The following is an 8,193-nucleotide window of genomic DNA, read 5'->3' as shown; positions in this document are numbered from 1 at the left end:
CAAAGGATACATAATAGATAACAGATAAGTACTACTATAGTTTATTTAAACAAGCTGCTGTGTAGCCATGGGGGCAGCTATTCAAACACATAATACACAGTATATAACAGATACTGTACAAGTACTGAGTGATTCCATTGTATACTGCAGAGTTTATCTGGTATCTGCTGTGCATTCTGTGCCTTTTCTCCTTTTTCAGCTTTGAATGACTGCCCCCATGGCTACACAGCAGCTTGTTTATATAAACTATAGTAGTACTTATCTGTTATCTACTGTGTGTCCTGTGCTTGAATGGCTGCCCCCATGGCTACACAGCAGCTTGTTTATATAAACTATAGTAGTACTTATCTGTTATCTACTGTGTATCCTGTGCTTGAATGGCTGCCCCCATGGCTACACAGCAGCTTGTTTATATAAACTATAGTAGTACTTATCTGTTATCTACTGTGTATCCTGTGCTTGAATGGCTGCCCCCATGGCTACACAGCAGATTTTTTTTTCTATAGGCCATGCCTATAGCAGGGCTTCTCAACTATTTTAATATAATCTATAGTAGATTTTCTGAAGCAAACACGCCAGTCAGGGGCGTTTCTGCCATGAGGCAAGGTGAGTACTTTGCCTCAGACGGCATCTCCCCAGAAGTTACAAGGGGCAGCAAAAAGCCGATCCTTGTAACTTTAAGAGCCGAATTTCCGGTTTTTAAACTGGAAATTCGGCTTTTCTAGTGCAGAGAGCGCAATTTCGCTCTCTGCGAACCCCAGGCCGATGCTCAGCAGAAAACGACACAGGCCCGGGGTTATACCAGTGAGAACCACGGAGTGATTCTCTTCTGACTTCTTCTCACGGCTGCTCATGTGCAGTAGAGTGAAAAGCTGAACTTTAACTAAAAAAGTCGTCTATTTCGTTCTACTGCGCATGCGTCTGCCCCGGGAAATTTGAAGACAGAAGAATACGGAAGAGGATCGCTCCATGGTGCTCACTGGAAGAACCTCCCAGGCCGGTGCTCCTATCAGCAGAAAACTGATCCGGCCCGGGGTTTTAGGTAAGTTAATACAATCACTTGGGGGTTCCTAACATTTGGCACCCCCAAGTAGAAGATTTTCCTTCTGCTTTAAAACACTCATTTCTTTTAGTTACTGTTCCTTTAAAAGCCACCATAATATCCCTGTTAACAATGCAATGTGCTTATATCCCCCTATTCCCTTTATATTTAAAAATCAGTCCAAGCCATCCAACAGCTGCGTTGCCTCTCTGAAACTGCACTGACAGCAGCCGGCCCACTCTCATTAGTGCCTGACCCTTGAATTTCTTTTTCCTCCATTGGAGCTGATTTCATAAATAATGGGTTTAACATGATTTATAAACAATATTACCACGGGAAAAATAAAAATGTCCAAATTTACAGAAAGCAGGAGTTGTTAATATTACTGATTCTTTCAAGTCGAGGGGAGCTGTCAAACAAAATGTGAGATGATGATGTTCTGAGTCTAATAATGCGATTTCCATGTCCATTCCCACAAGCCTTTGGAAGAAGATGGGTTTGTTTTGATAATATACAAAATTAAGGCCGTTCCAGCTTTTTCTCCGTTTTTATGAGATTCCTGTAAGATTCCTAAAGCGTGGATCCTTTTTTGGTGACTTTTGAGTTAAATTCATTCTTATTGTGGTATAAAAATGATAAGAATTGCAAATCAAACTAGGCAGTTATCAGGCAACACAACCGAACGTGTGTTGAGAGGACTGAACATTGTATAAATCTTATCTCTTCAACTCCAGCTTGAGCAGGGAGCCTTATTAATGTAGTGGATCAACACAGAGAAAGTACAGAATGTTATAAAAGAGGACTAGGACCATCAAAACAATAGGGGTGGGGGTGCAGAATTTTGAAGAAGGGTCCTATTATACGTATTCTGCAGAAATTACGATAGAAGTCCCAGTGGTGTGAAAACATACGTGTGGGTGGTGATGTTACATGTTAAAATGGCAAAGACAAATGCAATCTACATGGAACGCAGAGTGGGAGCTTAAGTCAGTATGGTGAAGTTAGTGAGTGCCTATATACTCATGATCCCCAACCAGTGGCTCATCCCCAACCAGTGGCTCATCTCCAACCAGTGGTTCATCCCCAACCAGTGGCTCTTCGCTAACCAGTGGCTCATTTCCAACCAGTGGCTCATCCCCAACCAGTGGCTCTTCCTTAACCAGTGGCTCATCCCCAACCAGTGGCTCATCTCCAACCAGTGGCTCATCCCCAACCAGTGGTTCATCCCCAACCAGTGGCTCTTTGCTAACCAGTGGCTCATTTCCAACCAGTGGTTCATCCCCAACCAGTGGCTCTTCCCTAACCAGTGGCTCATCCCCAACCAGTGGTTCATCCCCAACCAGTGGCTCTTCGCTAACCAGTGGCTCATCCCCAACCAGTGGTTCATCCCCAACCAGTGGCTCTTCCCTAACCAGTGGCTCATTTCCAACCAGTGGTTCATCCCCAACCAGTGGCTCTTCCCTAACCAGTGGCTCATCCCCAACCAGTGGTTCATCCCCAACCAGTGGCTCTTCCCTAACCAGTGGCTCATCCCCAACCAGTGGCTCATGAGCAATATGTTTCTCTCCAACCCCTTGAATGTTGCTTCCAGTGGCCTCAAAGCAGGTGCTTATTTTTGAATTCCAGGCATGGAGGCAAGTTTTATTTGCATAAAAACCAGCAGGACCTGCACGATATTTTATATATTCATGCTGGACATGCCCTGCCCCCTTCTGTGACGCCAGGGCAAGCGTGGGTATATAAATGAAGGAGCCAGGTTAGGGTTAGGTCCAGTTTTAGTCGACCCACAGATCTCTATTGTCTGGGTTAAAACTGCTTGTCCGGTTTTCCTAATTTGGAAAACCGGGCATTCACTAAGATTAACGCAGTGATTAGCCAGTCGCAGACCAACCCACCCTCACAACGTCACTACATCACCCCTGTGACATCATCTCCCCGTCCGGAGTTACCGCAGGGAAAAGGTGGCAACCCTTTGTTCGCATGAATGGTTACATTAAAAATAATGGCTAGTGTCTTACAAACCTTGTGCTCGTTCTACTCAGTTTACAGCAGTTCATTAAGAAACATGCAGATTCCAAGAACGTGAGCTAAATCACATCCACCTAATTCCAGTTCAGAGCCTCAGACCAAGACTAAACTCTTGCACAGAAGCGATGCCCATGCCCTGCGAAGTCTGTCAGCGCTGCAAAATAGAATTGAGTTGGGCATCACTCGCATCATCAGCGACCAGGAGACAGGTGCACATGCACACAACTAAATTAGTGACAATAGCACTGACATATATGGAAACAATATGGCAGTCAGAAACTGCTCTGGGTGCCAATTCAGACAAAGAAAAAAAACATAGCAGTTCAGAAGAGGGTATGATGTCAACGATTCTGCAAAGTAAGAATAAGGGGGTTTCCTTGTCCTTTAAATTCAGATATTTGCTGCCTTAAAGGAAAAGTAAACCTTTAAAATAAGTGAATGTAAAATGTATGAGGGTGCTATTCTAAGCACTTTTGTTATTTACATTCATTATTTATTATTTTTTCATTTTAATATATTAAAGGATACTGTACTATTAACATGAATGAATTTTGTTACAACAGCACCACGTGCTGGTCTTTTTCTGACCATTCTGACCACCAAGTAGTCAAGGAAGTTGTCAGGAGAAAAAGAGGCTGCTCTGATGTTCTTCTGCTTAGGAAAGATCTAAGAAAGGTTTTTATTTTTTTTATTTTTTTTGTTGGAAACTGACCAGCAGGTGGCGCTGTTGTAACAAAATACATTAATATTAACTGTTCATGTATCCTTTTATACCTTGAATTGAAAAAATAAAGTAAATGACAAAGTGCTCACCAATTCGACATTTACTTAATTTAAAGGTTTACTTATCCTTTACCACACTGAAAACTATAAAAGCAACCTATAATATTCTGCACTCGTTTAACTGAAGCTGTTCGTGAATTGCGCAGCATTCTCATTTTAAAATTAGAAAAGGCACAGTGCAGCTTCTTTGGAAAGTTGCGGCATTAAAATCATAAATCACAAAAACGATACGTGTGTTAGACTGCTACATGCACAAACCTCCCAACATTTGGGAAATAAAGAGAGGAACAAAAAAATGTAGCCGCACGTAGGGCGGCTATTTTAGCCACGCCCCTTTTTGTGGCCACACCCCCAATTACATTGTTCATTTTACAAAATTTGGCAGGTTATGAAAGTTTGAACATATTTCTGTGGTTTTTTTCAATTATTACAGTTTTGCTAATGAAGGTAAATTGCCCTTTAAGCTAAAGGTGGCCATAGACGCAAAGATCCGCTCATTTGGCGACATCGGCAAACGAGCGAATCTTTCCCCAATATGCCATTAACGAGCATGGCTATATCGGGGGGTAATCTGAACGTTCGGCCGTATGGCGGACGATCTGATTATGATGCGCAATGGGCTCCGGAGGGATCAGTCGGGATCGGTCGGATCAAAATCAAACGACCAATCTCCGCCGGACGAAAAATGACGGCACACGCGACACACGATCCAAAAATCGTACGAATCCTCGATTCGTACAATAGGATCTTTGCGTCTATGGCTACCTTAACTTCTCCCAATGAACCTGTTATCTTATATATTTACAATGACTTATTTGCTTTTCTCAAAATTGTTACAAAAGTATCTTATCTGCAGCTGTGGCTGTTCTGGGCACTCTGCCAAAAGCCAATTAAGTTAGAAACACTGGGGCTCATTTATCAACACTGGGCAAATTTGCCCATGGGCAGTTACCCATATCAACCAATCAGTGAAAAGCTGTTTAAAGCCAGCTGCAAGTAGAACAGTGAATGCAGCAATTTGATTGGTTGCCATGGGTTACTGCCCATGGGCAAATTTGCCCAGTGTTGATAAATGAGCCCCATTGTGTCTTTTTCTGGCTGTTCAGTGCAGAGAAAGTCGTTTTTTTCCAGTTCAAATGCAGGACTGCGGGTTAAGCTGTCAAAAAAGGGACTGTTCCTCTGAAAACGGGACAATTGGGAAGTAGGGAGATAATGTGGGACAGGCTTGTAGAGCTTGGTAAAGAGCCGTGACAGGCTGGAAACGTTGCTGTTACTGTTGCCCTGCTGATAAGAATAAAAGCTTTTTAATGAAAGTTTGGAGTGCTGCCCATTTCAGATTTCCAGAGTCTCGTCGAAGGTCATCTTAGAGTAACATCAAAATATGACTATTATTGTAGCAAAAACATCTTTCTGTTCCATGAACTTGAACTTGAATAGACCATTGTACAGACAAACAATTAGGAAGGTCTTTCCAGATCTCTGTGTTTTGATACCAGTCAGATACAAGACCCGGGTCACACCAAAACTGCAGCTCCATCCATTGTATATATATCTGAATATAAAGCAATGCAGTTACATTAGACTACTTTCTCTCCATTCAAGTAATTATTTTGGAGAACAGTAAGGGGCAGATTTATTGAGAGAATTCGAATTTTCTATTTTCTTTATGGTCAAAACTGTTAAATTCGACTAGGGAATTATCCAAACTTGTTTTAAAAAAAATTTAATTTGATTTTTGACATTTATCATACTCTGGCCCTTTAAGAATTCGACTATTCGCCACCTAAAACCTGCCAAATTACTGTACAAGCCAATGGGAGAGGTGCAGCGACCGATTTGGAGTGGTTTGTGGCCTTCCTGACATTAACATTTTTTTCAGGGAAAAAAACTTGAATTGAGTTTGGTCGAATTCGACTACGTGTCGGTAAAATATGTCCGAGTTTTTAACACGCTATTTGGTGGTGTAACTATATAGGAAGTACAGGGGGCCCGGGGACAGGGCCGCCAACAGGGGGGACAGGGGGTAAAGGTGTCCCGTGCCCCCCTTCAGTGCAGTGCTGCACTTTCGAAAGAGCCGGGCCCCCCTTGACAGCGAAAAGACCCAAAGTCACGAAAGGATATGAAGTTGAAGTCCTGAAGCCATGAGTTCAATTCTACTCCATACCAATTTGTGTTTTTTTTGTTTTTTTTTAATCCCCTGGCCACCAATATATTATTTTATTACTCTAAAAGCCCCTGCCACCAATGTTTTTAAAAAAAATATTCTCTGGGGTCCCAATTTTTTTAACTTGTTAGGGGGGCCCTGGCGCCAATGTATTTTTTTTAACTTATAGGGGAGCCCTGGTCACCAATTATTTTTTTTAACTTATAGGGGGGGCCCTGTTACCAATTTTTTTTTTTAACTTATAGGGGGGCCCTGGTCACCAATTTTTTTTTTTTAACTTATAGGGGGACCCTGGTCACCAATTTTTTTTTTTTTAACTTATAGGGAGGCCTTGGTCACCAATTATTTTTTTTTAACTTGTAGGGGGGCCCTGACCAGCAATTTTTTAAAAAAAATTCAAGGGGGGCCCTGGCAACACAGTTATAAGGGGGCCCTGGCCATCAATAGCTTTTTATAATTTGTGTGTAGGGGGGGTTACCTTTTTTAGCACTGATGTCTGTGTGGTCTTTTAACTGTTGTGTGGAGTGGGCGGGATCTGGGGTGGGGCTCGCTGGCTTGATCTGCAGGGGCCCGATAATTTTGTTGTACATGGCCCTGTGATTTCTAATGGCGCTCCTGCCCGGGAAACAGGGGGGCCTGGGGTCTGCTTCCTCTATAGCTAATAAGAAAAACCCTCCTCCCCACCCACTCTCTCTTATTGGCGAGGAAGTGGGAAGCAAGTCGGGCAGGAGTGGGCAGAGTCGGGATAGGATGTGGGTGGAATGTGGGTGGGAAGTGGGCTGGTTGGGTGGGGATACCTCTGAAGATTTTTTTTGCAGGGGACCCGGTACACTGTAGTTACACCACTGAGCACTAGGTATATGGGTAGGGCTGCCACCTGTCTGTTTTTAAAGAGTTTGTTCACCTTTACTTTTAGTAGTAGAGTGCGATATTTTGAGACAATTTGCAATTGGTTGTTGTTTTTTATTATTTGTGGTTTTTGAGTTATTTAGCTTTTTATTCGGCAGCTCTCCAGTTTGCAATTTCAGCAATCTACTTGCTAGGTTTCACATTACCCTAGCAACCATGCAGTGATTTTAATAAGAGGAATGGAATGTTAATAGGAGAGGCCCTAAATGAGTAAAAGAAGTAGCAACAGCTGATGTGTAGCTTTACAGGGCATTTGGTTTTTAGATGGGGTCAGAGACCCTTTTGTGAAAGTTGGAAAGAGTCAAAAGAAGAAAGCAAATAACTCAAGAACTGTAAAAAAGAAAAAATGAAGACCAGTTGAAAAATTGCTTAGACTTAACCATTCTATAACATGCTGAAAGTGAACTTTAAAATTGAACCGCCCCTTAAAACCAGACAGTCCGGTTCCAAAATGCCTGTCTGGATTTCAGAAGTCTGAAAACCAGACAGGACTCTGCCCTGACTGACATGTAATTCAGCTAATCATGGGCAGCCACATCATAACCCGCCCTCTGGTGTCACTGCTTCACCCCGTGGTGTCACCTACATCACCCACTCCGCCGCTTATCTGGATGGTAATTGTTATAAACCTTTCCTCCCAACTAACTCTGGGTGGGGAGTAGGGTTGCCACCTGGCCGGTATTTTACCGGCCTAGCCGGTAAAACACCTGCCAAGGCCGGGGCCGGTATTACAAATTTATCGGCAATGTAGCTGCCGGTAAATTTGTTAAACCCTTAAAAAGACCCCCTAGGCCAGCCCCCAATCCCCTGTAAACTTACCTTGTCCTTCGGTTCTTGTCCTGGCCACGCTGTGGCCCGCCCCTTTTTGGCATAACCCCACCCCTTTGCCGTCACGCCACGCCCCCTTTTTGTACCCGCCCCCACCAGCCGGAATTTTTTTTGGGAAAAGGTGGCAACCCTAGTGGGGAGGCGGGACCGTGACATAGAGGGTGCAGGGTATTAAGTAGCGGGGGCGGATGTGACATTGGTGGCGGGGCTATGACGTGGTGATCGGTGATTGGTAGGGTTGCCACCTTCTATGCAGTAGAACTTCGGGCAGGTTGTGTTGGGGACGGGACCACAATGTAATGGGGGCGGGTCCATGATGGGGGAGTGCCACAGCATCAGGGGCAAGGCTATGACGTGGTGATTGCTGATTGGCGGATCTTCACGTCAATCCCATTGGAAAACCGGGCAGGCAACTTTGACCTGGGCAGCCCTTCAAAAA

This window comes from Xenopus laevis, chromosome 3L (assembly GCF_017654675.1).
Source record: "Xenopus laevis strain J_2021 chromosome 3L, Xenopus_laevis_v10.1, whole genome shotgun sequence".
Taxonomy (NCBI): Eukaryota; Metazoa; Chordata; class Amphibia; order Anura; family Pipidae; genus Xenopus; species Xenopus laevis.
The sequence above is the reverse complement of the archived record's forward strand: the minus strand, read 5'-3'. Positions refer to the sequence as shown.